Source organism: Caretta caretta, chromosome 3, assembly GCF_965140235.1.
Source record: "Caretta caretta isolate rCarCar2 chromosome 3, rCarCar1.hap1, whole genome shotgun sequence".
Taxonomy (NCBI): Eukaryota; Metazoa; Chordata; order Testudines; family Cheloniidae; genus Caretta; species Caretta caretta.
The window spans coordinates 190,000,755-190,020,105 of record NC_134208.1 but is presented as its reverse complement, the minus strand read 5'-3'; the positions used below and the strand labels follow the sequence as shown (position 1 = coordinate 190,020,105).

The following is a 19,351-nucleotide window of genomic DNA, read 5'->3' as shown; positions in this document are numbered from 1 at the left end:
TTCAGAAGTTCTGACATCAGCAAATATTTTTTCATGACCCCATAATAAAGGTTGTGTAACAGTAAAATTAAAAACAAGTTTCACAAAATTTTCCACAATTTTTCATGTTATTGTCATATCCCTGAATTTGAATGTTTTATTAAAATGGTAATTTAGCTATGAAAACATTGGATATTGTGAAATATTACGCACTTCCTTTATTGAAAACACTTCCACTCAGACAAATACTTTCCCTAAATGAAATCATTTTCATTCAAAATGATCTGCTTTTAAACATAGAAATTGGATGCTAAAGAGACTGATTAAGAATTTGAAACTAAATGCAAGAATGTTCTGATTTTCAGCATTCTGAATTTCATCTTGTGTATTGTATACCTCCGTCTGAATGTCATTTCACTTCCCACAACATCCATCTGCCAGAATCCTAGAGAATTAACTAAATGTAATGTTATTATCAAAACTCTCTTTTTAGTCACCAATCCTGCAACGGGATATGCTAGCAGGGACCCTTATTTCCATGCAGAGTCCCATTGACTGAGTCTGACTCCACAAAATCACAGAATGTGGGAAGTCAATGAGAAAGTGCACAGGATTAAGGGTGTACGCTAGATAATCCCATTAAAGATTTGAGGTTGTGGGCAGCAAACACTCCTCCAGTGCTCCAGCTTTAGTTTACAAGAGCACTACGTCCTCTTGTGTTGTGACTGTGGACATCAACTATATATCTGTTAGGTTCTCATTAAGAGCAAACCCTCTGTTAAAGGGCAAATTTTTGTTCCCATGCAGACAGATTAGTTGATCACCAAATTGGGGTTGGAAGGGGCTGTGGCCAATATATGCCCATTGAGAGACTACACTCTGGCTGAAGACATTCACATGGTAGAAGGGAATAGTCCTTCTGGAGATCCTTTTCAGGCTACATCCATCCACGAACAAAATGTAGAAGTGACAAGAAAAAGAGAGCAAAATAGATAGGATGGTTTCATTATCACCACTACAGCTAAAGCCAGTACATGTCTTAAAGAGAGGCAGTAAGGAGCCGCATGACAGACCTCTGCTGCACCACAAACCTTTCACAGTATTCTGACAAGGATGTTTGGACCACAGAAATGCAGCAGGGGGTGTACCATGAGCTAACGGGGTGCCCCCAACTACCAGGATAGGAGCCACCTGAGAAGTATGGGCAGGCTGAAAGTGCCAAAGCCTCTTCTGCTTCAGCCACTGGGCTGCTGCTGCAGCAGCTATAATAGGAACCAGAACTAGTCTCCTGTTACCTGGAGGAGCTTCCTGTGACATTGCAGGATCCCAATATATGGCTGTAGTGAGGCACCATCACAGAACTAGTACAGGCATAAGAAGCAATTCAGCAGAATTCCGCAAGGCATTGCAGGGGAAAAGGCACAATGGTGAGTCATAGTGGGATGCTGCCAGCAGTAGGAAAACTTCTTTAAAAGGCAGAGTGTGTCCTTCTTTCCTCTAATAAAAAAACCTCTCTTTGAGCTGAACTTTCTTTCCACTATTGCTAAGACAGGCCATGACTAAAACCAACAGGATTAAGTTAGCCATTATTTCAGAGAAATCTCCATTTTGAGCATGCATGCACATACCTGGCTAAGCTTCAGAGGGGTAGCCATGTTAGTCTGGATCTGTAAAAGCGGCAAAGAGTCCTGTGGCGCCTTATAGACTAACAGACGTATTGGAGCTTTCGTGGGTGAATACCCACTTGGCTAAGAGGCCCAAAAACAAATGGATCAGATAACACCTTGTTTCCTCATCTGAAAGCTTGTGCTGTTTCTTGGAAGATCAAACTCATCAGGTCTCATCAGCTTACTTGAACCAGCATTAGAGAGGCACAATATTAGCTTCTCAGGGTAATTCTATCTGGAAATCACTTTTTTAAAAAATGTAACTGAATACCACACTCAAATGTTTGTGAATTTATTTTAAGATGACTCTTGAGAAACTGCAATTTTCACACACAAACACACACACACACACACTCAAAAAAACATTTTAAATATTTTCTTTTATAAAGACTTCAGCACTTGTTCAGAAGTAAACTTTAATGAGCATGCACTCTTCAGATCTTTCCACAGGCGATTATCTGGTCTGACAAAGGAAGTAGAATTTTTTGTCTTAGTTTGGTTATCTGTTTGGGGGACTCATGTGTTTTTCTCCTTAACAAAGTGAATTTATTACCTGTGAGAGGCACCAGATGGGTAGTCCTAGAGACTGAACTTACCACTCATACAGTCATGGAAGATGTGTAGCCATGATTAAAGTTGTGAACACTAGACTTTTAAATTAGGAAAATGTTTTCATTTACATAAGATTCTGAAAAGCCTTCTGCTACAAAGAGATGGGCCAAATTTGGGGTTGGATTTGGTTTAGGTAAAGTCTTGTGATCATACCTAAATCAAGGCTAGAGTTCAGGTTCATATTAAATGGTGCGGAAATCTTGCAAACTGTTCTTGTTAGATCTTGGCTGATAATTTCACTGGATCATGATCTTGCCAGATTTCTGCCACTCTGGGCTTCATTAACACCTAAAAACAGACACCCCCTCCAGCATTGTATCTCGTTCAAAAATAAACTACAGGACTCAGTTTGCCTGATTGCCTCTTTTGGTCAGTTATCAATTGCTGCTTTACATACTCAAATTTGATGGGGTTTGAATTCAAGGTTCACATTTTGGCTCATTTCTTGTTTTAAATCTAAACAAAGGGAAAGATTGTGGAGCTCTGACTCACAATGGTGAACGGTTATCATGCAGGAAGTCCCACAGGCACCAATAGGGCTACTTGAGTATGTAAGTACTCACTACAGCAAATAAATGATATTTTGGTTTCAGTTCTGAATGGTAAAATCCCTTCCCCAACCCCCACATTCTGTTTGGTTCAGAGCAAAACTGATAATTTTTTTTCTCTCATTGAAATGGGAGGGGGGAAGTGAAAAAAATCATTTAAAACAAACAAAACATTTTGTTTGAGCTCAAGTTAATTTGTTTTGTTTTGTTTTTCATTCTGGGTGTTTTTTCTATTTAAAAAAATAGGTAAATTTCTAAATGAAACATGCTATTTAAACAAAAAGTTGAAACATTTCCTTTTGAAAGAACCAGAATGAAGTATTTTGGCTTTTTTATTTTAAAAAGTCCATAGGTTTTCTTCAGCTGAAACTATTTGTCAAATTTGATCTGAATTTGCATACAGTTTCAGTGTCCTGACAAATGCATTTTTGGCTAATCTACTATGTGCTGAAAAAAAAGCTCTCAGCTTTTGTATTCACCAGTATAAATAAAGGCTTCATAATTTGTCTGGACAAATATATGTTTAACAGAACAAAACAAAACAAATTCAACAAATTTTTGTTTTAAATTTTAAATGAATTATCTCTGGCTGGGTTCATAACTCTTTTACAAAAAGAAAAGGAGTACTTGTGGCACCTTAGAGACTAACCAATTTATTTGAGCATGAGCTTTCGTGAGCCACAGCTCACTTCATCAGACACATCTGATGAAGTGAGCTGTGGCTCACGAAAGCTCATGCTCAAATAAATTGGTTAGTCTCTAAGGTGCCACAAGTACTCCTTTTCTTTTTGCGAATACAGACTAACACGGCTGTTCCTCTGAACTCTTTTACATTCACCATCTGGAGACAGTCTACAGAACAAGTAAACTGGCCAGAATATTCACAGAAACCATGAATGTCAAAAATATATTTGCAGACAACAAATGCTGAATTAGTTAATGTGGGTAACTCGTAGTTAACTTTTTTCACAAGAAAGCTCACTTTAATAGTCCCGCTTATCCAATCAGGGAAAAGAAACAATCCCATATAACCAATGTATACATTTAAAACAGCTTGAATTTTGAATATCTTAAACTCACAATGACCTGCTTTAGAACTAGCTACATAGCAAGTATTACTCACCAAAAATACTCTGTGAATAATTTCAAATAATGGATGTATTTGAGAAAAATCACAATCTGTTCATGGACAATCTGAGCAGAAACGAGGTGAAATGTATAAAGTTAATATTTCATTGTAAGTTATTTCCCATCTCTAGTGGGCTGTACTTACTGAGTACAAACAGAACTATATTGAAGGGAGTATGAATCCATCTTAGATTTGAGTGGGGCAGTAGATCATTTGGAAAGTTAGTTTGGGAAGAATAGATTACAGCAAGATCAGTAGTGCACTCCTGAAAGAGCACTGGAAATGTTTGTTTGGGGTTTCTTTGGAGTGAAAGGCTTCCTAAATAAAAGAACCAATACAAGTCAAAAGCCCCAAATGTGTCATGCTGTTCTCCTTGTCTTCTCAAATTGCTGAAGCTAAAAGACTGTCACAGTTCCCTGTACTATTGTCAGGGAAGATGGGTCAGCTGTACAACTTGCATGAGAGTAGGAGGGAACAAACTAGTAGCATATAATGGGAGGGAAATAGACTCTTCTAGGTAGGACCACAATCTTAAACCCACTGAAATCAATAGTAGCCTTTTCTTTTCAGTGAGCTATAGATTGGGCCTGGCAGGGTTGAAAGTTCCTTTTTTCCCCCCCACAAATAGTAAAATTGGTGGGTTTGTTTATTGTTGTTGTCTTTTTTAAGGGGCTCAGGGCCAGATTCTGATCTCACTGCAATGTAAATCCAGATTAACACCCTGGAGCAAAACCAGGAGAAAACCTGTGCAGGCAAGATCAGAATCTGACTAAGTGCGGTTAAAAGCTAGGCTCAATAGATGATTTTCAGAATTACATTATTTTTTTTTAAACCAAACAAGCATGTTTCTTTTGAACGAATGAAAAGATTTTCATTGCCTTTAGAATTCTGAGGTAAATTGTCCTTGTACAGTATTTGTTCAGGGTCAAGATTTAGGTAATATATTGTACTACAAGAGCTGCACCTATGACAGACAACCTTTTCGTGAGATAAGAAAAACCTCAACTTCAGGTCAGTACAAGAAAGGAACATGACAGAGCTGTAAATATAGAGCCCAGAGGTGTGAAATCTTGTACAGCATTAAATACAGTCATGGGAAACTTGAAATTTGTTCCAAACATCTTAGATGTGTACACATTGGAATAAAAAAATATGTTGCAAACTCAAGGAAAAAAAGCAGCTTTTCTGTGTAATGAATCAAAGTAATGATTCATTTTCATCAGCCTGTGAAGCTTGATCAGACACTCATTTTGAAAGTAGTTCTGATTGGAACAAATGAAGTTGCTAATTACGGATTTAGGAGTCTAACTTTAGGCAGCCATGTTTTAAAAAATTTGGCCCTTGCGTCCAAAAGTGGCTTTCCTAATTGAAAAACATTGCAAGAAACATGGTTTTGTTGACATTTGTGTGGTTGAAGAGAATTTTTTTTAAAAAGGCTGTGGAAACCCAGAGGCTTAAAAAACATTTTTCCAGAAAATAATGTTTTCCTGTTTGCAGAAGCTACCACCCACTGGCAAAACTGCATTGTCTGAAATGGTTTTTAAGCCTCCTTTTTTCCCCCCCACAAATAGTAAAATTGGTGTGTTTGGACATGGGGATTTTTGTGGGACAGGGCTGAATGCAATCAGGCTCACTTAGCACTAATGAGATGGAGTTATGTCCAGCTCAGTTCGGCAAGAGTGGCATGGAGGGACTAAACAGAGGAGAAAGTGGAGATCGATCAGTAATTCCAAGAATTTGTTTCCTGACCATTGGAATTCTGGTGTAGACAGACTAAAAACTATAACAGTAACCTATTTTTTCTTTAAAAAAACCCAAACAAACAATCCAACTTCTCCTAATAAAAATGAATTAAGAGTGATTTTTAACTTTAAAAAATAATTTAATACTTTGCCAAGTTTCAATTCAGAACAAATTTGCTTCTTTGGATGCTAGTTGTGGATGAAAGTTGCTTCCTTATGGGATTCTGTATGGCTTATGCACAGAGGTCATTTCAAAAGTTATTCTGATTGGAGCAAAAGAAGATGAATAATTCAGCAGAATGTCTCACCTCTGATTGAGAAACACAAGAACCAGAAAACTGAGGGAAAAGCCTGGTTTTTTTGGATGAAAGTTGCTTCCTTATGGGATTCTGTATGGCTTATGCACAGAGGTCACTTCAAAAGTTATTCTGATTGGAGCAAAAGAAGATGAATAATTCAGCAGAATGTCTCACCTCTGATTGAGAAACACAAGAACCAGAAAACTGAGGGAAAAGCCTGTTCTAATTAAATTTCCATTTCTATGCTGTAGGCCAAAGCAGTACAGAGAGTTTGAGAAAGATAAACAGGGCCTATGAAAATGGAAGTTCTCAAACAAGCTCAGCTGTACTGTGGTAAACAGCCATGCTCCAGCACAGAATTCACGAAAAGTACTGGACTAAATCAGTTCCTATGCTGGCCGCCACAATTTTAAAATGATGGTGCTATGGCAAACCAGTCATACTATGCTTGAGTTACTACCATAAGCATTATGTATTTAGAGTATTATGAAAATATATGCTTTCTTAAGTGCTGTGAATTATACCAAATAATTCTGAGCATCTCTTTTACTACACTAATGAATCAAAGCTGAGCTTACACATTATCTGCAATCACCATGGAAAAATGCATTTAAAATACATAGTTTCTGTATAAATAGTGTATCCCCCCCAGCACATTCTTTAATTAAGCAGTGTCTGATTCCATAATAACACTGATAATAAAAAAGTGATGCCCAGCTTTCATAATGCAAAACCTACACAGGGCTGTTACAGTACTGAGAAAATGGGGCCAAAGCACAGTGGGAAAGTGTATACAGGGATCTGGTGAATTTAAAGTGATATTCATCTCGCTGAATTTTCTTTGACTGACCATCCCTTCTGATGGGAAGATTGTGTAGTACTGTGGATTTTGGAGGCCACACTTCCTTTTCAAACATGTAAATGTCAGGGATCAACAGAGGGTAGCGGGAAGGAGAGAGGCAGGAAACACCCTTCAATGTAAAGAGAGGAGACATCTGGAAGGGATGACTACTACTCCACTGCACTCTCTGCCACTGACCAGAACCTACAGGAGCTACACTTGCAGTGGCTGAATGAGTGCCCCTGTAGCCCCTCAGTAGAAACCCCAGAAGGGGATAATATAGCTTCAAGATGTATTGCTTCCTCAGTGGATTTCAGTGGGAGGGGGAAACAAGCTTTCCAAGTCACAGTGCCACAGGGAGCAGCAGCTTTCCCATGTCCGTACACACCTTCTCTACTCCACTTCTCTTAGCCCAGCTCCTCCACTGCACTCTGTGGCTCTCCAGCAGAGAGGTTGATGGGTGTGTTACCCATACTTAATTCGGGTTAAATAGAAGAAGCAATTAAGCTCCTTTATAGAATAAGATAGCTGAAATAATAGATGCCACCACCGTGTTACTGGGCCAGTGGGAAGTCCTGAGCAATAACTAACTTGGGGAAAATATGTGGGGTTTCCCTGGAAACTGATTGCAAACACAGGGGTTGGGACATTGATTTATTACAGTTGTGTGTTTGTGTGGGTATCAGAACCAGAAAGTCACCAGCTAGCCAACAGACAGAAGAGAAGCAGCATTGAGCATAGTCCTGAGTGGAAACAGCCCTCTCCTTGGGGCACAGGACTTTGGAAAAGCAGGCTTGGAAACTGTGAGAAACTGCCTGATGTTGTTTGTGCCTATAGTGTTCAGTGAAACAGGACTTTGTGAACATTCTTTCTACATAGATAGGATTGCACCAAAGAAATATCTGACTCTTATCATCCTGTTTTTCCTACTAATGGAAAAACCTGCCAAGGCCCTGAATATTGACTAATTGCTCAAGTCAAAAAGGGCAACAGTCATAAATAATACTTAGCATATATATGTAAGCAAATATTGGTGCACACACATTCCAAGCACTTTACAAATATTAACTAATCAACCCTCATGACAACCCTATGAGAATAGCAAGAAAGCAAGTAATTATCCCCATTTAATAGATGGGCAAACTGGAAAATGATAAGCAATTTGCTCAAGGTGACATTGGGAGCGTGCCTGTAGCCTGGCATGAAAAATAGGATAAGTTTTCACTGATTGGAGCTCAATGATTGTGTATTTTAATTTAATCAGAATGTACTAATACAGCAGTTCTCAATCGTTTTAATAGTCTGAACCCACATTACAGAGCTAACCAGTTCCATGATGCCTTTTCTCACACCTATGATTTCTTTCCAAGTTTTCTGAACTGTTCAAATGTGGATGCCTAAAGTTATGAACTTAGACATATTTAGGCATCTAACAAAAGCCTCAGTTCAACACAGGCTCTTAAATACATGCCTTAATCTTACTGGCATCAATGAGCTGGCTCACATGTTTGAAGTGAAGCATGTGCTTAACTATCTTGCTGAACTGGGGCCTAAGTCACTTGGTTTCCAGAGATGCTAAACTCCCACAGCTCTGCTGAAACAATAGGGTACTTATTTTAGCTGCCTAAAAATGGAACTGGATGCCTAACTTTAGGCAGTGAAGTTTGAAAATTTTGCCCACCACTACAAGAGACTTCACAAACTTGAAATTAATTATTATTCAGATAATAATAGTTAATTGTTTTAGATTCAATTATTGAATCCCTGAGTAACTTTTCATTACATTTGCTGTAAGATACCACCCCCCTCTCTTTTAAATTAGTGAAATATTTTAAAAGGAAAAAATACAGTAATATACACATCTCATGCCCTGGATATAGTTGTATTTATCTTTGATAATTTCCAAGGGCCCTGATTCATCAAGGTACTTAAAGAGCTGCATAATTTACACACATATTTAATCACTTTCCTGATCATTATCAAAGTAAGGGAAAAATAAATTAGAGTTCTTTCAAATCTGTAGTTTTTTAGATGCAGCTCTTAAAAGTTCTCCTTTCCTATGCACAACTAAAATGTTAAGTGAGATATTGTAATACTCCCCCAAATTAAATGCACCATGACTGAAGATTTGAAGAAGGCTTTAATTCGTACATTAAACATGGAAGCAGGATTTCAGGTTTGACAGGGTAGGCTTTTGCCTTGTTAATAAGAGCAATGCATACTAAATTGTGAACACATTCCCAAAATACTGACAACTTAGTTTCTTAGAGAACATATTTTATTGGACTATGAAAGAAACATCATGATCCAAGGAAGTTATTAAAAGAAGCTTATATTTATAAAAACAAAAACATGAGAGAGTGAAGCTTCCATATTATGAAGCCATAACAAAACAAAGAAAATTTTCAAATATATAAATTCATGCAATATTTTTCATTTAATTCATTTTGTATAATTGACACCATTTGGGGGCAGGGGTGCAGGGGCATGTGGGGGGGAATACAGGGCAGGAGTTCGTGAAATTTCCAGAGAATGAAAATAATTGCACATGTGAAAATTCAAAAAATTATACATTTTGGGTGAAAATTCACAAGGTCTTTTACAAAACATCAAGAGAATGAGGATTTGAGAACTCCACAGTATCCAACCATAATTTTCAGATCTTTTCTGACATATTATTCTCAATCATGAAATGTATCATCATAGCAGTGTTTCTAAACAGCCACAGAATGGAGTGGACCAAGCTTTCAAACAAACTTCTCTGTGATCATGTGACTATTCATATTCTGTCCATGGGGAACAGCTCAGAAGAAAAGCAAGTGTGGATCTACAAAGTATTCAGGCAGGCCAAAGTCAAACTTAGCAAGAAAAAAAAATGTATCTGGATTTCTGATCTCAGATCAAACAAAATTATTCAAAACTTTTCCCCATGTGACAGCCAAAAAAACTTCACTGTGGAAGAGATGCTGCTGGTATCCAACATTCATTTCAACATATATAAGGGCGGAGAAGTATGCATCTGAGGACCAGCCAAGTTCTCAACTTTTACAACATCAGCAAGCCTTTTCCTCTGGCATAAGAACTCAGCTAAAGCTTCCCAGTGGTCTAAGCAATGTGTCCAAATGTTGTGAGGTGCAAAATAGCCTGGGTTATTATTACAAGACCACCGCTTTTAATTCTTAGTTTGGATACCAAATCCACAAGTCCTCAGATGGACTCCGAGACATTACTCTTCAGGAAGCTGGATAGTAGAATACATCAGACAGTCAAGAAGTAGTGGATCTCTTGAACTTTACTAGACAACTCTTCCTGGACACCAGCAGCCATGGCATGAATCTTTTGACGGCCTGTGTCATTGGAGAAAGACATTACTTTGATTTGATTGGCGGCAGCATATCTTACTACAATGCTAAGTAAGCCTGTGACACAATGTACTGTCAATATTTTACTCTATCATGTGTGGCTCTGGCTTTTCAGTTTTCACTCTTTGCAATGACACCCGATAAAATGCTCCAAGGTTTACCGGTTCATAGTACTTCCATTTAATAACAGTCTTCTGATTTTGTCAATCTGTAAGCTTTAGCCGAAAGAAGTCAAGTGGTTTGTTATTGAAAGATACATGTTTGTACTCCAAAATAGCATCATCTCATGTATTCCCATGCTAGCACATCACCAGTTTTCTTCTGATACGGTCTATGTGAAGCAAAGCTGAAGATATTTTTGGTCACATTTTCATACTCCTTTTCTTCCAGTTTCAGCTATAACAGTATTATGCTTTACAAACTGAGCCATCCTACATAGCCTCCAAATGTTTGTACTAACACCTGAGGAATCAGTCTGGTTTATTTGTTTTGTTTTAAATAAAGATGCTATTTGACACTTCAAAGCTTACAAATTTATAAATAGCAAAACAACATGGAGGGAAGCAACAGAAACGAAGAGTCACTGGAAATTGCATGTTCCTCACAGAACATAGCATCAAACACCTTGTAAGGGGACTTACCCCCCCCCCTCCAAAAAAGCACATGGCTGCTGCTCCTCAAAAGCACCTCATCTATGGTTCTTCAAAGCAGGCACTGCTAGAATAAAGGCAGTGGGTTCAGGATACTTCTGTGAGCCAAGAAAATTGTTTACAGTGAGCTCAGCAAACATCCATGGATAGAAGACCAGACCACCCCACCATCCAACCCTGCCAAATGGCAGTAGCCACCAGGCTCAGAACCAATGCATTCACATGTAGAATATTAAGCAATCATTGCATATCTTGAAATAATGATACAGTATCTCTAGTGTGAGGTCCATGTTATATTGTTACTCTCTGTAGTGTACCATGTGTGTCTAAATGCTAAAAAAAAGTGTATTTGCTCAATGTCAGTTTGCAAAGTGCAAACTACAGTGTGCCAATATGGTGTGATACTGTTTTGCTCTACAGGCTAAGATGAGGTTAATACACTTTAGTTCCTTCAAATTTTTTTAAACCAGAGTTTTCCAAAAGGATACACTTCCTGGCGTGGCTAGATGATTCTATTAAACATCTGTGTTGGACTATTCCAGGTTCTCTTTATTTTGGTGGATTGTCTGGGAAGATTTTGTGACTGCCCAGATAATGTCTTCACTGCATGAATGTTCACCGGGGCCAAATCATCCCCTCCTGTGTGGAATATAACAGAAAGGCCAGGGCTGTGGAGGGCGGAAGAGTGGTGCTGCAAAGGAGGGCTAGTTCCCTTCAGTGTTAAAGGGGGAAGATCCAGGTACACACAGAACCTAACAGGCATGATCTTGGATTAGTCTAGTGAGAACTGACCTGTCTTTGAAAATGTAGCCACCTGGCATGTTCCCTCATTCATTTCCACACTAAAGAGAGATGGAGCAGTTAATGGCAGAAAGAGAGAGAGATGCCATGAAAATTACAGGCTGTGTAAAAGTTTCTTTGCAAATAACTGTTTGACACCACTAAGAAGTTACATTAAAACTGTTTCAAAGTCTAAAATTAGTTACATTTTAAACTAACTGCATATGCTTTTATTGTCTCTGATCTAAAATATAATCCCAGGCGGCTGTGAGAAGCATGCAAATTACAGAAAGCTAATTTGCTCCAACAGCGACACCTCCCATGTAGTCGGGAGGTCTATTAGAACTAGTGTATTCTCCATTATTTGCATATTAATAGCACCCGCTGAAATACTTTGGGATTTACTTTCCCTGCCAGAAGAGGGACAAAACAAAAAATATATACAGAATTCCTGTGATACAGCTATGATGGGTAATAAACTATCTAGGAGGTGCTAAGAATACTGAATTAATAGTGAGAGGCAGTGGATTAGCACTGCAGATGGCATCTGTGGTTTTTAGATAAACTGTACTGCAAGCAAGTTAGGATTCCCCTTGCTTGAAAAAATAATCCCTTTTTTTGGAAAGTACCGTGTAATTTGAAATCAGTCACTTGGCTCAAAGCTGAGGAATTGAAAAATTTAACTAAAGAAATCCAGACCCTGAAACAAGACAAAACAAACAAACACAACCCCAGAGTCGCCAAAACCAGAACCCCCCAAATGTGGACTCTGATTTAAAATCTACAGAAATCCAGGCTTCTGATATTAGCCAGGCCTGCAAGGCCCCGTTCCTTTGCACATAAAACAAAAATAAATTAAATACAGCTTGTGATAAATGAAGGGGAGGGAAGTAGCTCCCTGTTATGGACACCCAGCCAGCCAGTTAGCTATAAAATCTCTGTTAGTAGCTGTTCTCTACTTGCTTTACCTGTAAAGGGTTAAAAAAGCCCATAGGTAAAAGGAAGGGAGTGGTTACCTGAGCACAAGAGCCAATGGGAAGGCTAGAACTTTTTTAAATTGGGAAAAAAACTTTCCCTTTGTCTGTCTGTTGTTGTTCTCTGGAGAGAGGAGACATAGAGCAGGAACAGGGCTGAACTAAGCTGTAGGAAGCTTTAAGCCAGGTATGTAAAACCATCAGATCATGCCTAGAAACTACTTATTTGAAACCCCTAGATATGTAAGTAGATCAGGAAATGTCTAGGAAGATATGATTATCTCTTTTCCCCCCCTTATTGGCTTGTGGACTCCTCTGTGCTAACCCCAAATGCTTTTGTTTTGCTTGTAACCTTTAAGCAGGACCTCAAGAAGGTTATTCTTGATGTTTAATTTTGGTAAGCAGGTTTTTAAAATCTATCAAAAACCTAAGTTCCAGATGTATTTTCTTGCTTTTTGTTTTTTAAAAAAGTATACCTTTTTTAAAAACAGGATTGGAGTTTTGGTGTCCTAAGAGGTTTGTGCATGTTGTTTAATTAGCTCATGGCAACAGCTGATTTCCTTTGTTTTCTTTCTCAGTCCTTCCCCGGAGGGGGTGGGTGAAAGGGCTTGAGGGTACCCCACAGGGCAGAATTCCCAAGTGCGCCTTCCTGGGTACAAAGGGTTTTTTTTGCACTTGTGTGGTCAGAGAGAAGCTGTGACCTTGGGAGTTTAATACCAGCCTGGAGTGACTATATTAATTTTTAGAATCCTTGCGGGCCCCCACCTTCTGCACTCCAAGTGCCAGAGTGGGGAATCAGCCTTGACACAGCTACAGCCTGAGAGTTACTTAACAATCCAACTTCCAGTCTCTACTTATGACCAGTGCCCCCCTTCTGCCTCCTTACCCCTTCTATATAAGGACCCTTCTACATTTTTACAGCTTATCCTCTTTCCAAAAACGGCAATTCCTGCTCCAAAAGGAACATTATCTAGGTATTGTTAACCCTTTCAAGAGCCATAAGAGTCCTATATTTTCCCATTAATGATAAGATGGACAAAAGTAATATACATTTTAAAAAAAACATTTAATTATACACCGATGTTAAACAGGCAATGAGCTGCTGTGGCAGTTAATTACTGCTACCATGCTGAACACGGTAGCATTTTAAATATTTCTGTATTCCAAGACAAAACAAATAAGCTACTAACTTTAAGTTGCTACATTTTCCTCCACTTTTGAAAAAACAGCCAGGAAAGAACATTAGAGTTATGAAATTGATCCACTGAGAGGTGAAGAGCAGATATGCCATCGAATTCACTAAGTGGATCTCTATAGGCTAGCCTGTAACTTTAGAGTCTGCCCCAAGTAAGGGTCAGTGAGTAGCTGTAGCACCCCAGAGAGTCACAGTTCCTTTTCTGCTCCCGCCTGTGGGAGGATATGCTACTTCATCCTTCTTGTGTGCCCAGCTAGCGAGTGGGGGCAGGGGCAAAACCAGAGCTCCTTTCACTCCCCCCATTCCACCCCTCCCGCCTTGTTCACAGGGAGGGCCATTAGACAAGTAGCCTGTGTTCTCCTCACCACAGAAAAGCACAATCTTTGCAGGGTAACAAGTGGGGGGCCGAGAGGGCTATCTCCGTGCACAGCCAAGTAAGGCCTGTGACAATTTAGTCCTGTGTGAGTTAAAATTACTCAATATGGCCCTCAAGACAGTACAGTGATGGAACCCCTGAAATGTAATGGACAGAAATTCCCTGCTAAGGCACTAATGAATGTTAATTCTCATTAATGTACACGTAATTATTAAATAGAGCACTATGTAATGAGGCTAGTCACCAACTAATAACAGTAGCGGTAGAGGAAGGATGGCCTGAGGAATCAGAAAGGAGGACTAGTTGCAAATAAAACTCTAAGCCTGTAATCATTGCCCGATGATATTTTTCTTGGCCTTACCCAATGATGCCATGGTCAGGAATCTCCAGAGGAAAGGTATACTGTAGTATTTCTCAGAAGCACTGAATGACTCAGGGTATTGTTAGCTGGAAAGGTATCTCTTCACGTTGAGGACACTGGTTCAAATCTGGTCAAGGAGTAGGCAGTGACTGAACATTACCACCACCTGACACATGCTCAGTGCCCCATGTAAAATGTTTTTTTTTGAGGGGGGGCCTCCATACGGTTCCTAGTGGGAAAGTGTCCAGCTCACAAAAGCCACCATTGTTAAAGCCACTGTCATTGGCAGTCTGTGTCTCAGAGAAGCCAAGGATTGAAGAAATGTTTTGAATGAACTCTTATAATCAGAAACACTTCACTTCCTTTAGAACAGGGCTGAGACCTACTGGCAGGAAGCTCGGGATAGCTTTGCGTTGATACTATCTTCATTGAGCTTTTTCGGTGGATAAAAATTTCCTGTCTCCATTGCTGTCAATCCAGCTTCCAAACCATTTTAAAGTATTTTTCCAAACTTGAAGAGCTATGCATTTTTAATGACAACAATATTTTTTTAAAAACCACTACCACCCAGGACATTACTCGTTATAACAGATTGAACTGGATGTTCCTTACCTGAAATTTCATGAGCAATTAGCAAACAAAATTATCCACAAAAGCATGTATGTCCTATTATCCTTGCAGTGATTACAGCAGCAGTGATGCTACGAGCTGGCAGTTTTCTATCAAGCAGCCCCCAAAAGTGGGTAATTTTTATTTCTTACATGAAGTTCATGGCAGCCAGTATTTTACCACCTGCATATCCAAAAAAAAAAAAAAAAAAAAAAAGCAAGGGAGAAAGGAAGAAGGAAACAATATTCACAACCTGTTTATATTCAAGAAGTGCATGTTTCAGAGAGGGAGGCTGTGATGTGTATATTTGCATTGTCTGTGAAAGAATCCTCAGTGGCAATGCAGCTGGAAAAATAATGGACGATCAGAGGACTGCCTTCAGTGGCAAACTTTCATCTGGTAAGTTACAATTATATTGTAGAAAATAATACCTTAGACTACTACTAATTTGTGAATCCCAGGAAAGGCAGATCACTGATTCCCCATCAGGGCTGCAGAACCTGATCTGTAAAAATTTGGGCCTCAGCAGGAGGTTGTACGTGAGAGTGATTTGCATTTCAATTCTTAGTTCCCCACAATCTTTAAATCTTACTGCAGCACAATGGAAATTCCTGTTCTCAGTGTGCTCAAAATCTACATTCTTTTTTTAAAAAAAATCTTGGCACAATGAAAGTCAATCATTAATGGGAAAGAATGTGGTATTTATGCTCAGATTGTCTCACAATGCACCATTACATCAGATTCTTTCATAATTTTATGGGGGAGCGTGTCCCCTGACACCACCTTCAGGGATTTCACATGGCGCTTGTCGCTATCATTCCACTTCCACAAGCACCACAGCCTTTTCAATTTTTATCTGCCCAGAACCTGGAATATGTTACATTATTTAGTTTCTGTGAGAAGCTTTTCTGTATCAGCCTTCATTTGTAGTGAATTCCTGCTTCCCTGAAAAATGAGCCTGTGAGTGATGGATGGTTAAGGGAATTTCAGGCAGGCCCCCTTTACACGAGGCAGCAGAAGCTCTGTTATTCTCTGCCGTTCTTCCTGCTGATGGATGGCACAGCCCGAACTGGTCCCGGGTAAAGCAACTACCAGACTAACATCAATGATGAGACAGTCAAAGACACCCCAAAAGATTCAAAGGTCCACACTGCGAACCCCGTACTTATACTGGTAAGCAGTTATCCCCAGAGTAATCTTCCTAACTTCAGTGGGGTCACTTGTGTGAGTGCCTGCTCCCCAATATGAATAAAGGGAGGTTCACAATCTGTCCCTAGGAAATAAGTCACCACGTCCTCATTGTTCATTTTAGAATCTGAGCTAGACAAAACCTTTGGATGTGATTTTAATGTGCAGTTATTTTAAACTTGGTTGCCAATGATTAATTATTGTTATTATTTGTATTACAATGGTGCCTAGATGCCCCAACCAAGGTTGAGGCCCCTGCATGGTGCAAGGCAATGTATGAATATAAAGAAAGAGACAGTTGTTCCCCTGAACATCTTACAATCTAAATGTCAAAATGAATACTTATTCCTGGTTATTTTGGCAGTATATATATATAATATATATATATATATATGTATAATGCTCAAACTCTGCAGTCCATTCCACACAGGGGCAAAACGTCAGCTGACTTCCATGGGAACTCCATGTTTAGCACCTCACGGGATCATAGCCTGAGTCACAAGTGCAGGATTTGGCCTACAGAGAACAGAAGGATATCAGAAACCAGCTCTAAAACTTTCTTCAAGTTTAAGAGTTGGCTCCTCCCATTGAGCTTGACGGGAGTCTTCCACTGACTTCAACAGGAACAGACTTTCCTAAATGAAGCACATTGTTTCTATAACATAGAGGATTTTCCATTCTCCCGCTCTATGTTACTATGTTGGTGTCCAGCAAGTTGTTTTGTTGCTGGTGTTTGCCTGGCTGCCGTACTAACGGAAGTTTTGAGAGACCTGAAGAAGAGCTCTGTGTGGCTCGAAAGCTTGTCTCTCACCAACAGAAGGAAGACCAATAAAAGCTACTACCTCACCCACCTCTCTCTAACTTTCGTATAAGTAACTCTCTTATAACAAATGGCAAACAAACTTCCATGTTGAAGGGGGATTTTTTCCTTCAGACACATTTCCTGAAAATGGGAATGATGCACAAGGTGACTGTGGGGGCCAAAATGTTTAAAGGTAACTAGTGATTTTGAGTACCTGAATTTTGGGTGTTCAACCTGATGCACCTTAAAAGGCGCTTGGTTTACAAAAAGTGCTGAGCACCCACACTCTGAAAAGTAGGATCTTTAAAGGTGTCTGAAGTAGGACACATAAAATCACTAGTCACTTTTAAAATCGTGGCTTAAACTCCTTAGTATTTGTTAGGGCTTGTCTACACTGTGTGTTAGTGCACACCAGATTAAGAGCAAATTCTGGTGCGTGATGCCATGTCATATAGCAGCTGGCCTGTGTGGAGCCTGCTAGTGCACACTAAAAGTTTCCAAGTAAGTGCTGATGTAACCCTATTTCAAAGAGTACTATGTCAATGGGGGGAGGGATAGTTCAGTGGTTTGAGAGCTGGTCTGCTAAACCAAGGTTGTGAGTTCAATCCTTGAGGGGGCCATTTAGGGATCTGGGCCAAAAATTGGGGATTGGTCCTGCTTTGAGCAGTGGGTTGGACTAGATAACCTTCTGAGGTCCCTTTTAACCCTGATATTCTATGAATGCAGCATGTAGACAATCCCTAAAGCTCTGCCAGTCCTACACCCATTGCACAGGAAAAGCTGCCATACAAATCAACTGGAACTTTGGCTGAGTGAGGTGTGCAGGATCTGGACCCAGACTAGTGAAGCCAAAATGGATCCTTTCATATTAATGGCACTTGAAGCACTCAGAAGTATAGATCTTAACAACTGCCCTTCAACTTACAGCTCTGGCATTCAAAACATACAACCTATCTGTTTGTACTACATTTCCCTAACAGCTTACATTGCGGCCATGCAGCCAGCAGTTTGCAAAGGTCTCCTAAAATAAGCTTATTTAAAAGAACAAGGTCAATGCCCAACATATGTCAGATTTTATGAGTTGAAATCAAAGAGCTAGTAACAAGTGGAGTATGTCAGAACTCTGTGGGTTTTCCTTGCCAGGTTCTTTCATCAAGCTTGGATTTTAGATGCCAAAAGCAGTAATAACCACATCCTAACTACTTCATTTCTGTATAAAGGTCTATACATCGGCTAGTTAGCCCAATAAAGAAGGCTAACACATAGATAAATGTGTTTGTCTGGACATGCTATTTAGTGTCTATATAAAGTGTATTTTTCTTTTAATGGGACACATGCTGATTCCCTGCTTCAGCCTTAGGCTCTAGTAAAATCAGATTAAAAGCATTAGTAATGTAGTTAATTCCATGCCCACCAAGAAGAAGAAAACATTACAAGGGGGAAAATGGGGATTTAAGGATTTTTTTTAATGTAACGCTCAGGTTGGATCTTTGTTAAAAAGGGTACTGTTTCAAAAGCAAAACTTTTTTCTCAGTTAAGATAAAGCAACTCTGTACAGCATGTTAACCATCTCTTGCAGAGTGATATTTGTGATTTCAATTAAAATATGCTATTGTCACTTTAGCCTGCCTCCTTATATTTTAAATTGATCCTAATGGCTTTGCTTTAAGTGATTTGCGTCCCATAGTGAGTCCCTGTCAGTTACAGTACCTCCCACTATTGCCCTGCTGAATAATCACTATCACATAATCACTTCTTCCTCCTTCTCCCAACATTATTACCCACTCCCGCCCTGATTCTGCATGCTGGTATAGTCTGCAAAGTATTCACTCTTTAACATCTGGCTTGTTGCTCTGGCATGCAGTCAGGAACTTAAAAAGAAGGGATAAATGCTGCAGGAAGGAGGCCAAACCAATGGCTCTAAAGGTAGACTTCTATTTTACCACGTCTATTTACGAGAGAGAGAGAGAGAGAGAGAGAGAGAGATTTTTTTTCTTGCTACTTGCCATCTCATTTCCAATAAAACAGATTTAACAGTGAAATTTTACTTTGGCAAATATGGTTTCCTGCCCCACTGTTTTAGCTATGTTTACATTTTCTTACAGGGGCATAAGGAATTATGCCTTTCCATCTTCCTCATTAATGCACTGAGGGCAATTGTTCTCCACCAGCGAATATGGGGAGAGTTTAATGCTGATGTTCTGCAGCAGACCTGGAAGATGTGCCATGGCCTTTCA

General features: G+C 39.4%; 1 protein-coding gene across 40 annotated transcripts in view; it reads right to left on the bottom strand.

Moving 5' to 3' along the window:
- The window catches only part of LOC125633483 (uncharacterized), a 786,124-nt gene that overhangs the window by 12,606 nt on the left and 754,167 nt on the right, over positions 1-19,351 (bottom strand). For 32 of the 40 annotated variants that reach the window (XR_012667812.1, XR_012667817.1, XR_012667811.1 and 29 more), the window contains one exon: positions 15,128-15,307. The exons of 2 other annotated variants lie outside the window; for them this stretch is intronic. The gene's annotated coding sequence lies outside the window, so the exon portion shown is untranslated. 6 more of the 40 variants (XR_012667830.1, XR_012667828.1, XR_012667829.1 and 3 more) reach the window with 6 other exon arrangements.